Source organism: Coptis chinensis, chromosome 8 (genome assembly GCF_015680905.1).
Source record: "Coptis chinensis isolate HL-2020 chromosome 8, ASM1568090v1, whole genome shotgun sequence".
Classification (NCBI taxonomy): domain Eukaryota; kingdom Viridiplantae; phylum Streptophyta; class Magnoliopsida; order Ranunculales; family Ranunculaceae; genus Coptis; species Coptis chinensis.
Window position 1 is genome coordinate 62911508 of NC_141463.1, and position 22960 is coordinate 62934467.

At 38.3% G+C, this 22960-nt stretch overlaps 1 pseudogene across 1 annotated transcript; it reads left to right on the top strand.

Annotated features, from left to right (window-relative positions):
- The first annotated feature begins 6741 nt into the window (after positions 1-6741).
- Positions 6742-22228, top strand: LOC147482342 (thioredoxin-like protein YLS8; annotated as a pseudogene). The gene is made up of 4 exons (XR_015205134.1): positions 6742-6900; positions 8923-8973; positions 21704-21767; positions 21997-22228. The product of XR_015205134.1 is annotated as a thioredoxin-like protein YLS8 (transcript).
- Positions 22229-22960: the final 732 nt, after the last annotated feature.

Below are 22960 nucleotides of genomic sequence, written 5' to 3' on the forward strand. Positions count from 1 at the left end.
TTCTACGGTGCAACTGTTAGCTTCAATTCTGGAATGGGATTGTCTTTGACTGAATAATATTTTTCGATTGAATTTTATTTTATTTTATTTTATTTTTTTTTTTTTTTTTTTTTTTTTGCTTCTGGTAATCTTGATGGTGTTCAATAGATAGGTGTGTTGTATGTGGATAAAGAAAACAATAAAAAAGACAAGGACTGAATAAAAGGTAATAACCAAGGCGCGGATTAGGCTGTCCTTAAGGAAAGATTTCGCCCCTTCTAATGGTGCGCAGAAGGCAACGAGGGCGCCTTCCTCACAGGATTCAATGGTTAACAGCAGCCTGACTTTGCACTAGAACAGACTACCCTCTAGAACAGCAATATAACTCTCTCTGGCGGCTGACAAGAAGAAGAGAAGAAGAATAGGGATGATGTTCTGTTTCTCTGATTCGTGTGGGGTGAGGTGAAGGGTTGTCTGGTATTCACAAGTTCTATTTCTCTGGTTTGAATTGGATCCCTCTCCATGGATGCACAACAATGTTTATATAGAGGAAGGCAGTCGGTTACCAGATGGGAGAAGGACTCCTCAAAATCAGTTTCACAAACTGATAAGGTAGCAGAAACCAACTTGAACTAGGACACCCACTGAAATTTGCTGCAAAAGCAAAACAAGTTTAGGCTTTTAGTTAGCCACTACCCAATAGACAATAAGCCCAAGCTCGGTTCGGTGCGGTGCGGGCGGGAGCGCGCGTGTGTGGCTTTTGGTGAGTCCTCCCTCCTAACACAAAAGCATTTGTACCCTAAGGGCAAGCCCTTATGGTAGAGGAATTCCTCATATACCTCACTTGCTAGTGGTGGTTAACCAATGTGGGACTAAACACAATGCACTAAAGTGGAGAGAACACACATAGTTCATCTCCTCCACTTTGCACATACTCACAAGTATTTCGAAATACACTTAGAGATTCCAACAATCCCCCACTATTTCAAAATACTAATAGTCCCCCACTATTTTGGAATAGGATATTACAAAAGAAATGGGTTAAAGAAATGCCAGAGAGAATCGAAAAAACAATGCATAAGATACTCGTGCTTTACGGGCTTGAGCCAGTCATAGGGTAACATGTCTTATAATACGTGAAAGTGGTGGATTAAAAAATCTTTGAACCAACATTCCCTTGTAGTAAAATAGATCCCATGCACCCACATTACTCTTTCATTATATGCTTGTTCTGCGGTGTTGCGCTTTTTGGCCCTTGCGCACTGCCTGTGTTCCATAAATGCTCTAGAGTAAAATAACTCATCCTTTTCTCATTGCAATTCAAGTTATACAAAGTATACAATAAATGCTATCTAGTTATAGGGTGGGACGTCTCAAAGAAAGACAATATCATACCAGAGCGACGAGGTGACTTGTTTTTCCCTTTGAACCTACTTCATGGGATCTCCAATCACATAGGTGGGGTTGCCGTCAGTGTCGCCCTCTATCTAAGGCAAAAGTCCCATCCCCCTCGACGTTTCAACCACTTGTCTCTTGTTAAGCGGTTTTGTCAGAGGATCGGCCAAATTTAACTCTGACCTCACATAATCTAGAGCCACAACTCTAGATTCCAGTAGCTGCTTTATAAACGGTAGTCTCAAATGGATATGCCTGCTTTGCCCATTATACAATTTGCTCTTTTCCTTTGCTATTGCGGCCTGACAGTCACAAGGCATAGGTACAGCTGGAGGCGGTTTTGTACCAATAGAAAGATCTGCCAAGAGGTTTCTAAGCCACTCAGCCTCAGTACTTGCTTTATCCAAAGCAATAAGCTTGAACTCCATGGTTGAATGAGCTATCAAGGTCTGCTTAGAAGATTTCCAAGCGGCTGCACCTCCACCAAGAGTGAAAATATAACCACTAGTGGACTTGATATCATGAGAATCAGATATCCAGTTTGCATCACAATAACCCTCTATCATAGGTGGAGTTCGTCTAAAACGTATGCCGTAATTCATTGTTCCTCTCAAGTACTTGGCTAGTCTATCTAACGCACTCCAATGTTCCTGGCTAGGATAATGAGTGTATCTGCTTAACCTGCTAACTGCATAAGCAATGTCAGGTCTAGTGCAATTCATCAAGTACATGAGACTGCCAATAATTTGGGCATATCTAGACTGAAGGACACTATGTTGATCATTTTTCTGAAGTTCACTAGTTGCCTCATAAGGTGTCGACACAGGCTTACTATCATAAAAGTTAAACTTCTTCAAAAACTTCTCAACATAATGCTCTTGTGAAAGCGTATAGCCATCACTATTTCTGATAATTTTGATTCTAAGAATCACATCAGCTTCTCCCAAATCCTTCATTTTAAATTGGGAGGATAAGAACATCTTGGTGTTTCTCACAACATCAAGGCTAGGAATCATGATTAACATGTTATCCACATATAGACAGATAATCACATATGTATTCACATCAAAAGATTTAAAGTAAATACATTTATCAACATCATTTATGTGATATCTACTAAAAATCTATATGCAGCACTATTATGTGCATAACCAATGAACATACAATCAACAGTTCTAGGTCCCAATTTTCTCTTTTTAGGTTCGTTCACAAGAACCTTTGCAAGACACCCCCACATTTTGAAGTATTTCAGGTTAGGTACATGACCTTTCCATATTTCATATGGTGTCTTATTCCCTGTTTTCTTGTTGGGTATCCTATTCTGTATATGGCAAGCAGATAGGATTGCTTCCCCCCACAAGTTCAGGGAAGCTCGAACTTACAAGCATAGCATTCATCATCTCTTTTAGTGTTCTGTTTTTCCGTTCGGCTACTCCATTTGACTCAGGAGAGTATGGTGGAGTAGTCTCATGAATAATGCCATTCTTGTCACAAAAGTCCTGGAAGGGGTTAGACTTCCCTATCAGACCGAAGTCTTTTAATCTTACAGTTAAGCTGGTTTTCAACTTCAGCTTTGTACTTGAGAAACATCTCACCTGCCTCATGCTTGTTTCTAAGTAAATATACCATGGTGTACCTAGAGAAGTCATCTATGAATGTAATATAATAAAACTTCCCCCCTCTAGACATGGTACTTCTGAATTCACCCAAATCCATATGAATAAGAGTTAGCAATTCAGTTTTATCTTTAGAAACAGTTCTGCAAGGTTTCTTTGTGGCTTTAGTCTCAGCACATATCTCACATTTATCATTAGAAAAATCAGAAATATCAAACAATAAACCACATGCTTTCATGCTTTTCATATACTGAACATTCACATGTCCTAGTCTACCATGCCATATATTAAAAGAGTCAAGCAAGTAAGCAGAAGCAGATCCATCTTTATTAATAATAATGTTGTCAAGAACATTCAACATGAAAAGACCACTGTTATTACAATAACCTTTCCCAACAAAACCCTCATTCTTCGTCAGAATGAACTTGTCACTCTCAAAAGTCACCTTGACGCCAGCTTTTTCCCAAGAAAGAGACACGTAAATCAGATTCCCGATTTAATCGGGGAACATGCAATTACATTACTAAGTGAAAGGGTTTTCCCTGAAGTTAACTTCAGAAGAATCTTGCATGTTCCCTCAACAGGAATAGACCTTGAGTCACCCATATAGACCTTTTCATCTTTCACTAGTATGTAGTCTGAGAAGGCTTCAACATCACCACAGACGTGGCGGGTGGCACCAGAATCTAGTACCCAGTTCTTCTTCCCAGTGGCCATGAACACTTGTGACACCACAACAACAATAATATCATCTCCCTCAACTATATTAGCATTGGGAGGATCATCAGTGTCTTTCTTGTGCCTGCACTGAAAAGCCCTATGTCCAGGTTTACCACAAACATAACAATTTCCATTACCAGTACCACTCCTTTTAAAAGAAGTGCCTTTGACCTTGAAATTCTTATTTTTGTTGTACTTCTGCTTTTTAGAGGTTTTGTTAGATTTGCTGGGATTACCTTCAATGATATTGGCTTTAGAATGGAATTCCTTAGACAACACATCATCCCGAGTCTTGTTCTTTTCCTCTATGTGAATGCGAATGATCACATCCTCAAGAGTCATCTGCTTGTGCTTATGCTTCATACTATTTTTATAGTGTTTCTAAGACTTGGAGAGTTTCTCAATCAAACATCCAGCAACAAAGGTTTCGGGTAAATTAATACCCTCAGTTTTCAAATCATTAATCAGCACATGAAAATCATGGATTTGAGACGTAACATCTCTATCCTCTCTCATCTGGAACTTTAGAAAAGTCCCAATAGCATATTTCTAAGTACCAGCATCCTCTATTATGTATTTTTTGTTCAAACTCTCCCATATATCATGCACATTCTTATTTGAACAATAAATATAAAAAATTTCATTGGACAAGGTACTCAAAATAGCATGACGACATACCTTATTCCCATTGAGCCAAGAAGCTTGATTTCTTTCGAAATCATTGGAACCCTCCACGGGTGCTGTATTAGTGAGATACTTTGCATAGTTGAGTACATCTAGGGCTGTGAATACCCTTTCTCTCCATCGCTTGAAGTGTGAACCGTTGAAAGATTCAATCTTTGACACATTGGATAAGTTGCGAGCATTCAATAGAGGTGCAACATCTCTCATAGTCAAAGTAACTTCCATGACTCCAGAATTGGTTTCTTTGATCGGCGTGGTGTCAACAGGTGTAGACATCTTGATCTTTCCTTAAGATTGTTGTGAGCGGATAAAGAAAACAATAAGAGAGACAAGATGGGAGAAGGACTCCTCAAAATCGATTTCACAAACTGATAATGTAGCAGAAACCAACTTGAACTAGGACACCCACCAAAACTTGCTGCAAAAGCAAAACAAATTTAGGCTTTTAGTTAGCCACTAAGCCTAAGCCCGAACCCGACGCGACTCGGTGCTGGCGGGCGTGCGCGTGTGTGGCTTTGGGTGAGTCCTCCATCCTAACACAAAAGCATTTGTACCTTAAGGGCACGCCCTTATGGTAGAGGAATTCCTCATATACATCACTTGCTAGTGGTGGTTAACCAATGTGGGACTAAACACAATGCACTAAAGTGGAGAGAACACACATAGTTCATCTCCTCCACTTTGCACACACTCACAAGTATTTCGAAATACACTTAGAGATTCCAACAAGGTGTGCATAATTGTTAACTGAAGAAATAGGTGGTCTGTGCCCTAGTTTCCTTTGGCATTTGTAGTTTTACTATGTGGTGATTTTTAGATTGAATACAACAATATGAGGGAGGAGCATCACAATGACCTACACATTTGAACTTAGTTGTTTCACTTGCAGTCGTTGCATGTCATCTGAAAAATGAGCGTGTGGGGGGATGGGGACGGTTTGTGGATTGAAAGAAGTTTGTGAACATTAGATTTCCTAATGATTTGAAAATGAAAAATTACCTCTTCCAAGCAATTGATCCATCGATTTTGGAGACGATTCTCATGAAGGATACCTCTAAGAAAATTTGGGATTCGATGAAGAAGAAGTATCAAGGCACAACTAAGCTTAAATGTGCACAACTCCAAGCATTTAGAGTAGAATTTGAGACTTTTCGCATGCAAACGGGAGAGTCGGTTCCAGATTATTTCTCAAGAACAATGGCAATTGCAAAGAAGATGCGCATCCATGGAGACAAGATGGAGGATATTACGATAATTGAGAAAATTTTGCGATCAATGACTTCAAAATTCGACTATATTGTCTGCTCAATTGAGGAATCAAATGACCTTGATGAGATTTTAATTAACGAGCTATTGAGCTCGATGTTGGTTCACAAGCAACAAATAAATCAGCATCACCATGTTACTGTGCAGCAAACTTTGCAAGTTTCGACTTATGCTCAGCCTGCAAAACACATAAGACAAGGTCGTGGCCGAGGACGGGGTCGAGCCACATACTACCAAGGTAGAGGAAGAGGCAGAAACATAAGCAAAGGTAGAGGACACAACTATCATAATGAAGGCAATCATGAAAACCATCCCTTTAGCATATCAAAGGTACAATGTTAGAAATACAACAGGTATGACCATTACCAATCTGATTTTCGAACACAATCATATATAGAAAAGGGTGAACAATCTAATTTTGTAGAGAGGGAAGATGAGGTTTCACTTTTAATGGTGTGCCATAAGGAGGAAGCTGCTCATCAAAACATGTGGTATTTGGATACTGGTTCTAGCAATCATATGTGGGGATAAATAATTTTTTTCTACCTTAGACGAATCCTTCCATGATTGTGTCAAATTTGGAGACAACTCCACAATTTCTGTCATGGGAAAAGGCGATATGATGTAACAATTTGTGATAGAAATGATACTCTTCAAACTATTTTTAGTGTCTTTTATGTGCCAGACTTGAAGACAAATTTGTTGAGTGTAGGCCAACTTTAGGAGAAGGGAGATCGATATGAAATCAGTATCAAGGACGGGATGTGTCGAATTCAGGATTCAAAGAAATGCATTCTTGGATTCTTCCTCCTTCCCAAAATTTCAAACAACAACATCCCAAAGCTGTAAATATCACTTTTGCATGTTGCATCTACATTTCTGGGACAACATAGTTTCTAGTCCCTCTAAATGCAATCAAAGAGATATGACTCAAATCTTTTTTTAGTAACCTTAGCTAATCCAAAATCTGTAATCTTTTTTAGTTACAGCACGTTGATTGTAACTAGGCATGTGTATATTGGGTTTGTATGCCAACTGGGCCTTTGACGTATTACCTATATAAACCAAGTTGCCCTTGTTCTCTGGCAATTTTAGGAGAGAGAAAAAGAAGAAGAAGAAGATGTCATACCTGCTGCCACACTTGCACTCGGGATGGGCAGTGGATCAAGCCATACTAGCTGAGGAGGAACGTCTCGTTGTCATACGTTTTGACCACGATTGGGATGAAACTTGTATGCAGGTACATCATTTTCTCTGTCATACTACTTTTCATAATTCCCTAAATTTCCTCTTTCCTTAAAAGTAGGTTTGACCTCAAAACTATTATAGAATATGGAACTTTTATCATAATGGGACAGAATGGTTTTATTGTTTGTTTGATTTCAGTTAATTAGACAGTCTTGTGAATTTGAAATAGTTTTTCGATCTTAGCTGATTTTAGTTTCTAATTGATGTATACTTTAACAGAATGTTTTGTCACAAGTAGTTAAGTGTTAGGAGAAAACCAAGGGTGTGTTTGATTGCACAAGGTAAGACACACTTGTTGGTAGGACTTTTTATGAAATAGCTAGGATCATCAGAGGGAAAATTTTACCACCTTTAGTAAATTGAGTAAAGGATTGCTAATAGAGATACATATTCTTCAAATATAAGCCATTTAAAGGACTTTGGTTGGAGGCAAGTTATAAAATTCTTCTATTAGCTCTTGTTCGGCATGTTTGTTGCCTGCATTGTTTTGGCTTGACTCGAGTGTTTGAAGGAGTGCGTATATCTGATCGATTGCTCATTTTAGATCATTGTTTGGTAATTGATTCATTCAATTAGCAGAAAGTTAAACATTTAAAACACCATCGCTGAGATATAAAAGTGTTCTATTTGTGTGACAAAAATGAGATACTGGAATACTGGATGAACAGAATGACATGCTTACACAAATGCAACATTGGCTAGCTAGGACTGGTATTTAGTGTGTATTTCTTTCATGCATGTTCTCAAGACTCTGGTGTATTCATCGACTTGCTAGAGTAGTTTATTCAAGTTTCAAACTAGAATTCAGTAATGATATCTTATCAAAACTACATAAAAAGTGTCTTGGTTAAATTGAAACATGCATTGCCCAAAGTCCTTTAAATGGCTTATATTTGAAGAATATGCCTCTCTATTAGCAATCCTTTACTCAATTTACAAACAAGACACCATAATCATATATCTTAGGCAACATTAAAGGAACTTGTAGTGCCTTCCACAAACTTCTTTGCTCCCTTGAACCATCTCTTGTCTCCAGCTTATGCTTTGCAAATGTAAAGCTTCCCATCGATATCAAGCAGAAATCAGTTGGTGTTTGCCACCTTCATCTCCATCGGCTGTTCTTGTCAAAATAGATAATTTATAGTATTGTTTTCCATTGATCACTTGAGTTTATGCCTCCAAAATGTTTGTTGTTGCTACACTACCAATGTCGAAACCACCCTGACCATTTTGAGTACATGAAAACATAAGAATACTAATATGTATCAATTAATGTCAGGTCATTATAAGAACATTTCGGTGTCCATTGCATTACCTCAGAATCAATTGCGCCAAAGTAAGCTTGCTTTCCCAATAGATAATGCACCTGCACCATAACCATATTAGAAAATATCATCAGATAATGTTATGTTGGTATTTAGTTCTTTATCTGCTTAAGTTGTTGTCCTAGAACATATACAAATGAAGTAGTGAATGCACCTGCATTACTAATTGTGTAATAGCACGTACACGATGGCTTCACATTTGTTGGTGTGATTGGTACCTCTTCTCTATATACGTGTTTCTCACAATCTGTGTTAAATAGACTGTGTATAATCCTAAGCACCTTTGTCTCCAATTGAAGGTGTTATTGAAAGTTTTTGCTGTTTTCTGAAGATTTGCAAAATTGTACAAGGATCTTTAGAATCTTGCAGAATTCATCTCAGATTTTCAGTATTTTGGATGTCTTTTCCTTCATTTGTGGCCAAACACAATGTTTACTGCGTTTGAGTCTGTTTTTCACATAAATGGCAAATTAATAGTAGTTACTGGGCATAATCTTGGCTGAAATTTTTCTAAAGATATTTAGGATGCTGTGTTATAAAATTTTCTGAATGTAGTTATATTCTGGATGTGTGTTTTCCCACGTGCCTTGAGTGCTAATTTGAAACATGAAAGTTGAACTCTTTTGCTTGAATATACGAAATTGAACCTATTGCTTGCCAAACTGAATTGGGGTTTTCTATTATTTTAGATGGACGAGGTGTTGGCTTCGCTATGGGACAATAAAGAAATTTGCTGTAATCTACCCCGATAAGAGCCTAAAACTGTAGTTTTAACCCTCAGAATACATCATACTTTTAGACCAATTATGTGAGTAATAATTAAGAGTTAACACTGATTACGTGTTTTTATGCATTTCAGGCTTCAAAGTCCATTATGTGCAGAAATGTGCCACTTTAGCGAGATAAAGGAGCAAAGGTCAATTACTAAGGAGTTCCGTGATTAAAGGCCAAGATTCAAGAAGACAAAGCCTTTTAAAGCCCGGCCAAAAGCTGAAAAGTCAACGCTGGGCGTAAAACAAAGACACAAAGTCAGCAGAACTTCCGAAGGTCGTATCTTTGGACTCAGACCTCGGAATGGGGCCTACCTTATGTCAAAACGACCGGCTCGAAAAGAGCTTTCCAATGGTTTAAGCCTTGATCCAATCAGAGGAGTATAAGTGGATGAAAAGTATGTTGAAGTCAACTGCAGCTGAAGAGGCCTTTTTGGACTGAAAGAATTGGGTTTTGGGCCTGATTCTCTGGCCCAAAACATAGATTCAAGCCCATGCACGATTTTTGGATCTGAACATATAAAAACCAAAGCTTAGCTCTTTGTTAATGGTAGATAGTTAGGTTAGAAAATAAACTAGGTTAGGATAAGAAAAGTAGCCATTAAACCTTAGTTCTAGATCTAGTTTTCATTTAATAAAATTAAGTTTAGTTTAATTTTGATTATTGTTTTAGATTAATCTTTAGAATCATTGTTCTTCATTGATTAGATAAATAAAATAGTAGATTCTTATTCATTTCGATTTTTGTCATTTACAATTGTTAGATCTAATTTCATTTATTACTTGTTATTCAATTCTTAGTTATTAATTAGATTTTAATTATTGTTTAATTTAGATTAGTAAAATTCAATTCTTTATATTATGTTTAGTTTTAATTTAATCGAAATGATTAAGCGTAATGATTCTCGGCTAAACCTCCATTGAGGGGGTTGAGAAACCTTGATGAAAGCTTGATTCCGATTATCGTAGAGTCGTCGTAATTTCCTTTCCACTCTAGAAATGATTAGTTCACCATGAGAATGGGTGTAATCGTTCACATGCTAGTTATGAATTGGTAGAAATTCCATGTGTAATTAGGGATTAGGAGTAACCAGCATTATTCTCTCATGGGCGCTTCAATTCGATTACGATGATTAAATCGTTAGTAGGATTAAGTCGAGTTAAGGTGGAATCAATCCCCCTCTAACTCCTTATCATAGAATCGACGTAGCATTCCCGTAGTTGTTCTAATAGTCGACTAGTTGCATCTTGTGGGTAGTTGCATCGTAGTCTAGTTGCCATTTCGTAAATCTCCCATTAGACTTAGAGTATAGTAATTAGACTAGAAAACACAGCATGCGGAAGAACTAGGAGTGGAACGAATCATCTACTCCACTATATCTCATAGGATTGAGAATAGAAATCTTTGATAAATATAGGCACATATAAGTTTTAGTTTACTTACGTTTTGAGTTTCGTCGTTCATTTCGTAGGTAAACTATCTTTTTATGTTTTATCAAATGGCGCCGCTGCCATCTTAGTTTCACTTTCGCATTGTTTTCGTAGTATAAGTACTCTTATTAAAGTCCCATTTAACCCACCCACCCTTGTTCGATTCTAACTGTGGTTGTCTTTTTCAGCATTAAACTTCCTCGAACAAAATTTAAAAAAAAAAAAAAAAAAAAAAAAAAAAAAAAAAAACGGCACAGACTCCACGCCAAGTTATCGGAAGTTGAGCGCCGACCAGCCAAACACTGTAACTTGAACTTACACTGAGTGCGACCCATGCCCAAAGTGAGCGCACCCGCACCCTGAGCTTAATTTTGCCGGATTTCCATAGGTTTGATTCGAACTTTGATTTTTCAAGTTTTTCAGTGTTCTAACTTGTTATATACACTGAACACGCGTAAACAAGACGCTATTCATAAGCAAAGCAAGGACGCAATCAGGTATTCCTTTCTTCCACACCTCGCAACTCCTGTTAGAGGTTTATACTAGTATATCAGGATTGTTTGGAGTGTTAACATGTTTAGCTAAGTTTGGTCTTAAGTATGAGATTAAGGTCTGGTCGAACAAAAACACCGAACATAATTACACAACAACGTCAACAAACAATTCTATCTAGTATACCACCCACTACACCTCTAGCTACTATTTCACACACACCACCACCTGACAATGCCCATGCCCGAAAGGAGAGACTCCTCTCGGACTTCTAGAAAGCCTTGAGCGATAGCTCCAAATCTTGCATCGTTCTAGCGGTACTCCGATTGGGGATTTCGAATTCCCCAAATATTTTTAATTTGTTACCCGTTTTTCATGGTTTAGACCATGAAAAACCTTATCAGCACATGCATAGGATTGAACAAGTCATAACAACATTCCACCATCCTATAGTTGGTGCGGAACAAATTAAACTGAGGGTATTCCCTTTCACCTTAACCGATAAGGCGGCGTCTTGGTTAACTACCCAAACGCCTAATTCTGTGGACTCGTGGGCTAAACTTGTTCAGCTATTTATGGAACATTTTTACCCACCCCTAAAGACGGATGAGATGCTTTCCAAGATTCATTTCTTTCGACCGAAATCCTCATGAATCATTTTCGTGAGGCTTGGAATCGCTTCACCGATCTCCTTATAGAGTGTCCACATCATAACTTAGCGAAAGACACGTTAGTTCGCGGCCTTTTTCAAAGGACTTCTACACCACCATAAAAAGAAGTCCTAGACATAATGAATGGGGTAGTTTCTTAAGTAAAGGAGCCTCTGAGGCTTATAAATTTTTAGAGGATCAAACTAAGCGAAAATAACAACCGGGGGTAGTGACGATATCCACGCTCCACTAGTTCTTCTAATACAGTTAAGGCCGCGGTATGTTTGAAATTAAACACGATCCCGAGCTTAAAACTCTAATCAATCACTCACTAAAAAGGTAGAAGCCATTTCTCAACAAAAAAAGCTATCCCCGTCATGAATGTAAATTCAAATCCATGTAGTTTCATTGGAGCCCCGCATCCCGACTTCCACTATCCTATAGCCTATGAACAGGCTTGTTCCATTAATAGTGAACCTAACCCTTGGAGACAAAATCCCAACTTCGGTTGGAGAAATAACCAACACGTCACACCTCCAGGGTACAATAATCAATATGTTAGGCCAACGCATAGTTTTATCCAAGCTCCACCACGACAAGGACAGGATCAGGGTAATTTTAATAATTACAACAACCAAGTGCAACCTCGACAAGGTCAAGTACAAGGTCAAGGTAGTTATAATAATTATAATGCTAATAGAGGTATCGTCCCGGTAAATAATAACTATCAAAATCCGCCCATAAATAATTCACGCGAGATAGTTCCAGTCACACCACCCGTGACTACTACACCCACACAACCGGATCGTCTTGACACCTTCATTCAAGTGAGCCAAAAACTTTTCCAAACCATGGCTCAATCTAACCAACAGCTTCTACAATCCGTTAATAATTTAGGCCAACAGTTGGCCCAAGATAAAGCCCAACCCAAAGATGTATTTCCAGGTCACGCAATACCTAATCCTAAAACAACAAACACAACCTTTGAAGTAACCGATAATACTAGTAATGAATATGCAAATGTAGGTGAGCTAAATGCCATCACCACTCTCCATTCTGGCAGAGTGGTTGATAACAAAGTAACTATGCCTATAGTTACCCCACCAGTAGCCCCTACACCTGTTATTTTACTAGATTTCGAAATAGAAACTAAAGAGCCTACCACTGTAGAGGTACCAGTTACAACACAACCTAAGAAACAGAAAGCCAAGGTTAAACATCCAGGTGATACAATTGCTAAATATAGAGAGAAACCACCATTTCCACAAAAATTAGTCATGTTAACTAGGGATACAAATTATGAGGAGATTAGGGACGTTTTCAAGAATCTAACTATAAACCTTCCCTTCCTAGAAGCTATTAAAAAGCTACCACACCATGCTAAGTTTCTTAAGGAGTTGTGTACTACTAGGCGTAAGACCAACATACCAAAAGACGCCTTTTTAACAGAACAATTCATAACTCTATCTGAACATAATGGAATTGTTAAGTACAAGGACCCTGGTCGTCCCACTTTACAATGCACCTTAGGAGATTCCTATACGACGACCGCATTATTAGACCTGGGGGCTAGTGTTAACTTACTCCCGTTTTATTTGTATAGACAAATAGGTCTAGACGAGATGCAACCCACTAAAATGACGTTGCAATTAGCTGATCGGTCTATTAAGTATCCTAAGGGTGTGGTTGAAAATGTGCTGGTAAAAATTCAGGATTTCTACTATCCGGCTGATTTTGTCATCCTTGATACAGAAGTCGCTAACGACTCTCTGCCGATCATCTTAGGGCGTCCTTTCCTGGCAACTGCCAATGCGCTTATAAATTGCCGCGATGGTTCGATGTCCATGTCTTTTGGCCATCTTGCTGTTAAAGTAAATGTTTTTAAAACAAAGACACATTTACCCGATTCGTCTATGGATGGAAAGGTTAGCATGATCGAGAGTTTCGCTCGAGATTATTTCAACAACACGTTCCCCGATAATCATATGCCCAAATTTCTTTCCTTTGGAAGTTCAGACTCCAACATTTTCATCCCTACACTAGTCGATACACATTATGGATGAGGACGAGATAAATGACTTTCTCAAAGATATAAAGGACTACCATAGTAATGTGAATATGACTAATCTAGATGAGGAATTCGATGAGTTTCTTAGAGCAGGTGATGATTCACACTATCAAGAACTACTTTGCAAAACATCCACCTCGACTCCCCTCCTTCCACCCTTTCAAAGGAATCTCGAGTTTGCACTCGATCATTTTGTTTCTCCTGTGCTTCATAATTTTTTAAATCCACCTAGTAAACAAATACTTTAGAAGAACAAACCATTTGACACCTTCATTTTCAGACTTGAGATAGTCCCTACCTACATCATGAATGAGTTTTGTGCTAAACCCACATCCTCATTGTTTACATGCTTTCCTTCTACAACTTATCCATATCCACCATATTCTCCACAACCATGCACTTTTCCACACTTATTCACTAGGACACCCTCTCGTTCAAAGATAAAAAAGAAGGTGCATGCTAGGTTACGTTATAGGTCTATCCGACTTAAACTTTTCAGTTCACTAGGTTTAAAGTCATAGGAAATCTTGGTGCTTGATTGTGTTTGGATATGTTTTCTGTGATATTTATTTATGGAATAATCCCCAACTATTTCGGTTGTTGATATATGATAAACTGCATATTCATACATATGTTTAGATTAAGTCTCGAGTATCTGACTATGAATGACTCAATTTTTTGTGTTTGGTGCATTTCCTTTCATTTCCATATATTGGTGAGTGCACCATTAAGGTAACCGGGCCCTCCCTATGGAGTGTGTGGCTGTAAGTACCGGATCCTAAGTCCACGTTTAACATAATTCACGTTTTCCACTCTTGCATGTTTTCTCGAATTTTTGAGTCATGTTTCTCTATGGGGTGAATTATGTTCTTATATTCTTATTGTTTTCCTTATAAAAGTAAAAAAAAAAAATATATATATATATATATATATATATATATATATATATATATAAATAATAAACATAGTAATCTAGGAAGTCTCGAAATCGACTTTAAAAGACCACTTAAAAACAAATTTTTCTAAACTCTGTTGTAAAAAATTTGTTTGAGGCTGGGGTGTTCGTGTTTCTGTCCTCGAATGTTTGATGTCCCATTAGAGTTGCTTAGGCCGATTAATTGTATTTCGATTCGGGTTGACATAATCTATGAATTTAGAGTTCATTCGTTCGCATAACTTACGTCATGCACGCACTTTGAGGCATTTTCCACTATCTTATATGTCATCCACGGTCGGAATAGAGTGTTTTATGGATCATTGGATTGGAAATTCTCTCCTAATCATTTCCATATCTCATTTGCAAAAATCGGACCGGTAACGAAGCGGCAAATTTAGTTTGAAGTCGCGCGAAAAATCGAAAATTTCAAATTGGGCTTGGGCCCAACCCGCGCGCACCGGCAGCGCACCTGCGCCCCTTACCTTTGCACCAACAGTCACGTTCTTCACTTCCAAATTGCCATTAACGACCACCAAAGCTTCAAAACCTTAAAAAAAAATAATAATAAATTAAAAAGAAACCTAAACTAACCCACGCCAACCATCAAAAATCCACTTCAAATCTTCTCTAAAACCAAACCACCAACAAATCCACCAACTTACATCTCCAAAAACCACCGAAAATTACAAAAATTCAAGCTGTCGCGCCACCACCGCGCCACCACCACGGTTTGTTTCATTTGGTTGACTTAAATTCCAACCCCACATCCCATTTAAACCCCCACTACATTCCTAACACTCCAATGGCTCAACAACGTCGAATTTTGCCGGAGCAAGCATTTACTGGAGACCACTTCGCGCCGTTTTTACGACGAAATGATTAGTAGAGATGGAATAGCTTGTGGTACTTTCGACCGAAGCCTTTTACCACGAAGACTTAGTCCAACGGTTTTACAATACGAGGGAGTTGGAGGGGAGTAGAATTTTTGTTATGGTGGCGAAGAGGAGGAAGGAAATAACTGCTGGGTTGTTGGCTGAGATTCTAGGCATTCCGCCTAGAATCCATCTGGATGCCACGTTACAGAGTCCCAATAAAATGGGGTAGAGCCGCTGATGAACGTGGACCGTTACCGAAGGGAACTACAATGCGAGCTCGCATTGTGTTCGCCGAGCATCCCTCGAACCAACCACCGGCTGCAAACGGTGGATTGGTCGGAACGCCCTAGGAAAGGAGAAGGTCGGCGACATCGGACTCAATCGCCTCCATATTTTATGGATACTCCAGAGCGAAGTCACGAAGTTCTCAGATCTTGGAGTTTATGCTTAACATGATTAGGGAGTAGGGAAGTCTATTGCACCTCTCCCCGTGGTTGATAACCAAGATCATCTCTTTGAAGTTGAGGAAGCGACTCCGATTGTGCGATAGGATTTACCTCACCCCGCACCAAATTCTCGTGATCTATAAGGATTGTGTCCAACGAGTTTGGAGGTTGCCTCGAGGATAGGGAAGAAGATGATGAGGAGGATGGTGGAAATGAGAATGCCTCGGAGGATGAGGAGGACTTGACTTGTTTTGATGTCGATGCCTTAGAGAGGTGTTGGTCGATCACGAACGCATGGCCGTAATTCATCATGGCATCGCTCACTCAACACTATCTGCGAAGACCTCCGACTCGACAGGCTACTATCCATCATAACTTCAAGATCCGATCCCAGGAGGACAAGCGGTGAATAACAGATGAGGATCCGAGCTAGAAGCTCGCCGCCCGGCGACATGCTTGCACGATTCCCACCTCACGGGGATTCTCCTTCCGAGGACACACCATCGATCGGCACACGAGCGTCGTCGCCGAAAGACGAATGGTGCTGGCCCATTGGGAGCTCAGGAGCCATCTCCTGAGCGTGTGCCCTCCACTACCAGTACCAAAGTGGTTAGGGATAGTATAGTTTGATGTTTTTTATTTGTAGTTTTATTATTGTTAGTTGTTTTAATGTAAGTTTTAATTCCGTAATTTGGATTTTGTAGTAAAGGGCATTTAATGCCAATATTAATATAATGTCGTTATTTTCATTGTGCGTTGTTGTTTAATGTTGATCCCACCTTCCTAAATTGTTTGGGGGTGGTGTTATCTATTCCAGCATGATTTTTATATGACCCTTGTTTTAGAAGTTATTGCGGAGTCAGGGTGAGAATATGGCTGATTAGGCATATCTATGAATAAGTATCATGGTAGGATGAAATCTCGATAAAATAGGTAGATTCTATCCTAAATTCAACCTAAAAGATACTAGGTTTGTTTTAGAATCAAGAAAATAAGTTGTTTCCGTTTTCGGGTTTGGAAATTTTAGTATTTCCGGAAACTGCCGTAAAAACTTTTTGGCAACTTTCCGATCCGTTTTAGCAACTTAAAACCTATATAAACTTCATTCATTCTACACTCACAACCCACACTACACCTAACTTCCATCACTCACCTTTCACTCCCACGTTTCCCACGTTTCGTCTCATTTTTCGATCTTGACACCTCAGGCGCTTGCAGGAGGAGGAAGCTTTTCTCTACACATTTGTTAGAATTTTGTACAGAGCGCACTCGCGCCCAAGGTGAGCACGACTCGCGCTCAAACACTGGAATTCCAAAATCATCAGAGCGCACTCGCGCCCAAGTGGAGCGCACTCGCGCCCTGACTTCCGTGGACCAGAAAAATTCCAGTTTTCTGCGGGTTGTTGCCGGGTCATTCGCAGCTATTCCAGAGCATAATTTTGAGATGACATCTCCTACATTGATACCGGAACAGTCTTTCGAAGATTTGTTCCAAAGCACTACTTATGGTGCTTGGTTTCGCGAGGTGATAACATACGTAAGCTGGGAACCGCTTATGGTAAGACCTGATGCACTTTATTCTCCAACACTAGCATCTTATTTTTACGATAACTGCATTTTCTTTGAGAGACCAGATGGAGAACAAGTGTTCTCCATCAACATTGATGATGAACCAATGGAAATTACCAGGTTCTTGCTAGCATTTGTTCTTGGACTTGCTATGCCCGTTGAAATACAAGACCCATGGTGCTATTGGGTAGATAATATGTATGTCTACACTTATGAGTTTTTGCATGAGTCGTATGGGGCAGGCATTTTCCGTATCGAGGACCAAGGGGACTATAACGTCGCTTTTGGTAGCCTGTCCATGAACATAGGAACTGTTATGTTTTGGATAATACTAAACATTTTAGGGGAATGGCATTTTTCTTCTGTGAATGATGTCACTTGCAGCGTCTTTCTTGCTTTAGCCACGGGACATATGTGTCATGACCTTCCCAGAACCTTGATGTCTAGTTTAGCACGAGCCCATAGCATGAGGCATAAGTACCTTCTTATGCCTGTTCTAATTTCCCGTTTTATGCTATGTTTCTTTCCTATTTTTTGTACACGTTTCACGGATTAGATTACGGTCGACATTGTGCGACCTACCAATAGTATTATTTGATCTTTCCGTGCAATGACTTGGCAAGGGTGGAGGATACAACCTCATCAGGTTGCACCCTACACCCCGTCAGACCAAGTGGCACTTAATAGGTTAGCAATAATAGATGATAAATGGCGGGAAGTCTGGCAAATTATCATGGCATGGCAGGTCGCGAAGGAACCTCACTTCTTTATAGAAGAAGAAGATGAGGAGGATGATGAATAAAGTGGGAGATAAGGTAAGTTTTAATTCTAGTTAGTGTCTGCTTATGTCCCAAGCAATTTGATTCTTGTTAACCCCATAATGGGTGGAACTTTTATAGAGTTGCGTCAGTTTTTTATTTCCTATATTAGTACGTTCTAACCTTGTTTTGCAGATGTTCCTGAATTTCACGCGCTTCAATGGTATTTTTCCTACCTTCTTTATTTAAATGCTTTGAGGACAAAGCATGATTCTTGTTTGGGGGGGGGGGGGGCATAGAAACACGTGTAATTAAGGCATCTGTTAGGATATAAATATATATAATATGCATTTGTTTTCTAGTCAAAATTTCAAAATTTCAAAAATATAAATAAATAAGTTCATGTTATACACTTAGGAATATTGGTATTGTTTTCCTTCTCTATGCTCTTAATAATCTAGAAGTCTCACGTAGCTTTTGCATTAGAATAATTTTTAGAAACTTAGGTTAATATGTAGGTAATAATCTTTGCATCTATCTATAAATATATTACATGAGTATCTATGATTGTTAGTAGTAAGTTTCTGAAATCTAGGCTAGAGTACTTATTCTACAAATCCTGTGAGAATATAGCCTAAAGCCTTATATGAGCGAAACATTTGAGAAATGACACAAGGGAGAAGTAAAATCTGGATAGAGATATCACACCTCCACTTGCTTGATCACTAAACCATATCTTAAGCGAGAATTTAGGCCCTCTTTGGATCGATATAGCCAGAAATTCAACCATATGAATTATTTTCCGCTAGTCGCCCCTTTGAGCCTTTCTTTAGCCTTTCATAAACCACAAATCCTTTACCCTGTTACAAAGACAAAACAAAATAAAAAAATAAAAATAAAAATCAACCTACCCAATCTAGAATAAGTCTGAGAATAGAATGAGGAAGAAAGAAGAAGAGAAAAACCTGTGTAAACAAAAGTTAGTTAATTACTTCAGAAAATAAAGAAAAGAAGTTTTCATCCAAAGGAAAGAAAAATAAAAATAGAAATAAAATAAAAACTACAAAAAATAGCATAAAAGGAGTCAAAAGCCAAAAAAAAGAATATATATATATATATATATATATATATATATATATATATATATATATATATATATATATATATATATATATATATATATATATATATATATGGCTAAGGATGGAAACAAAGTGTAGAAGCAAAAGTAAATAACAAGGTTTTCTAGTTACATAATATGAAGACTCTATTATCTCGGACTTGTCCTTTTGAATATCCATTTCCTTCCTTCTTAAACCATCTCCTAATCCCCAACACCTAATAAAGACCTCTAGCTCAATTAGGAATAGGTTAGTCTGCGATAGTAAGTGGCGGATGTGTTTGATCGACTCCGCTTCTGGTTGTCATTGAGATTTTTAAGGTAAAGTGTGCCCACCGCACAATCGGAGTAAATGAACTTGAGTGGACAAATTAGAGTGTTGTATCTTGACTATTATTGTGAGAACCTACTTAAGGACGCTATCCCGAAGTTTCAAAACTTGAACTCGCTAGGCATTTCATAGTATTACTCATTGTATATATGTTTATTATAGATGATTGATTATTATGCATATATTAGCTTAGGTTTTGACTTGATTACTCTATATGCATTGCTAGTGAGAGGTATAGTTAATTTAGAGCATGAATAAGGAAACAATAGTTTTATTTCTTAGTCGTTGTAGTATAGATGAAGTTTGTGAGTACCTTCACTGGAAAACTCTCACGAGGGGCTATAACTCGTCCACTAGGGAATTCCTAGTGGTTTAAGGCCTTGTTGTTGCATATGGTCAATGCAATCGCGACTCAAATAAACGAGTAGATAGAACTCCATTTTTGGTCACTTATTCTAATTTCTCATCTTTGCTTGAGGACAAGCAAAATGCTGTTTGGGGTGGTTTGATAAGAGCCCAAAACTGTAGTTTTAACCCTCAGAATATCATACTTTTAGACCAATTATGTGAGTAATAATTAAGAGTTAACACTGATTACATGTTTTTATGTATTTCAAGCTTCAAAGTCCATTATGTGCAGAAATGTGCCACTTTAGCGAGATAAAGGAGCAAAGGTTGGTTACTAAGGAGTTCCGTGATTAAAGGCCAAGATTCAAGAAGACAAAGCCTTTTTAAAGCCCGGTCAAAAGCTGAAAAGTCGACGCGGGAAAAAACAGCACACAAAGTCAGCAGAACTTCCGAAAGCCGTTTCTTTGGACTCAGACCTTGGAATGGGGCCTACCTTATGTCAAAACGACCGGCTTGAAAAGAGCTTTCCAATGGTTTAAGCCTTGATCCAATCAGAGGAGCAAAAGTAGATGAAAAGTCTGTTGAAGCCAACTGCAGCTGAAGAGGCCTTTTTGGACTGAAAGAATTGGGTTTTGGGCCTGATTCTCTGGCCCAAAACATAGATCCAAACCCATGCACGATTTTTGGATCTGAACATATAAAAACCAAAGCTTAGCTCTTTGTTAATGGTAGATAGTTAGGTTAGAAAATAAACTAGGTTAGGATAAGAAAAGTAACCATTAAACCTTAGTTCTAGATCTAGTTTTCATTTAATAAAATTAAGTTTAGTTTAATTTTGATTATTGTTTTAGATTAATCTTTAGAATCATTGTTCTTCATTGATTAGATAAATAAAATAGTAGATTCTTATTCATTTCGATTTTTGTCATTTACAATTGTTAGATCTAATTTCATTTATTACTAGTTATTCAATTCTTAGTTATTAATTAGATTTTAATTATTGTTTAATTTAGATTAGTAAAATTCAATTCTTTATATTATGTTTAGTTTTAATTTAATCAGAAATGATTGCGTAATGATTCTCGGCTAAACCTCCATTAGAAGGGGTTGAGAAGCCTTGATGAAAGCTTGATTCCGATTATCGTAGAGTCGTCGTAATTTCCTTTCCACTCTAGAAATGATTAGTTCACCATGAGAATGGGTGTAATCGTTCACATGCTAGTTATGAATTGGTAGAAATGCCATGTGTAATTAAGGATTAGGAGTAACCAGATTATTCTGCCGGGCGATTCAATTCAGATCTGACGATTAATTAAGATTAGTAGGGTTAAGTCGAGTTAAGGTGGAATCAATCCCCCTCTAACTCCTTATCATAGAATCGACGTAGCATTCTCGTAGTTGTTCTAATAGTCGACTAGTTGCATCTTGTGGGTAGTTGCATCGTAGTCTAGTTGCCATTTCGTAAATCTCTTATTAGAGTTAGAGTAGAGTAATTAGACTAGAAAACACAGCATGCGGAAGGACTAGGAGTGGAATGAATCATCTACTCCACTATATCTCATAGGATTGAGAGTAGAAATCTTTGATAAACATAGGCACATATAAGTTTTAGTTTACTTACGTTTTGAGTTTCATCGTTCATTTCGTAGGTAAACTATCTTTTTATGTTTTATCACTACCTTGTTGACATCACCGAGGTTCCTAACTTCAACACCATGTATGAGCTGTATAACCCTCCAGTTGAATGAAGCCCAAATTTATGAGGGCAAACCACCATGGCTACTACATTGGGAAGCTCCTTTCCAGATTTTCTTTAGATATTAGTTGTGAAGTGAGGTACGAAATCATGTAAAAGTTGGTTCAATGTACCTAGATCGATCATGGTTAGACTATATGTCCAAACCACACAATTTTGTAATGTTTCCTTTTTTTATATAATTTTCTACTTACCAAAAAAAGAAAAGAAAGAGTTGTATGACCCCTTCCACTGTTATGTTCTTTTTCCGTAACAAGCACATTATGATTGATCTTGGCACTGGAAGCAACAACAAGATCAACTGGGCTCTCAAAGATAAGTAGGAATTCATTGACATTGTCGAGACTGTTTATCGTGGAGCCAAGAAAGGTTTTGGTTTGGTGATTGCTCCAAAAGACTACTCCACCAAGTATCGTTATTAGGCCTTTCATCCTACTGGTTGTAATTCACTTTCGCCGGGGTTTAACCAAGGCCACAGTAATGTAACTAGAAATTGCAAAATGGTTATTGTGACATTTCAGACGTGCATTATACTTCTACGGTGCAACTATTAGCTTCAATTCTGGAATGGGATTGTCTTCGACTGAATAATATTTTTCAATTAGAATTTATTTTGTTTTTTTTTGTTTTTTTTTTTGCTTTTGGTAATCTTTATGGTGTGTAAAGGTGTGTTTTGGTTTTCCTTTACATACAATGGAAGAGAGGAGGATGGGTTTGGGTTTTGGAGAGATCGAGTTCGCTAATGAGCGAGCTACCTACGTATCCTCTTTTGATTTTGAGGGGAGAGAATAATCAGGTCTCACATAGTTCAAGTAGGTGGTATTTATAGGCCTAAGGGAGTGTTGATCCTTAAGACACGTGTACTCTTTTGTACATATGTAGGGTGGAGATTATGAATGCGTGTTAGATTGGTTTTTGTAGGAATTGTGTGATGATTGGGAGTTGGTGCGGTAGTCCATATTTCCCGGTGGTGGGAAGTACAGGTAAGATTTTGGTGATGATTACATCTGGTGGTGTTTTTATCTGAGGCGTTCTGTCTCCAGTCGTTTATTCGTCTTGAGATATTCTTAAACGAGCTTAAGCGTACCACCTACATGAAGGGAGCTGCTCACAAATCGGTCTTGGAGGTCGATGTCCTGAGCTCGCTTATGCTTCGCGCGTGTGCAATATTCCTTA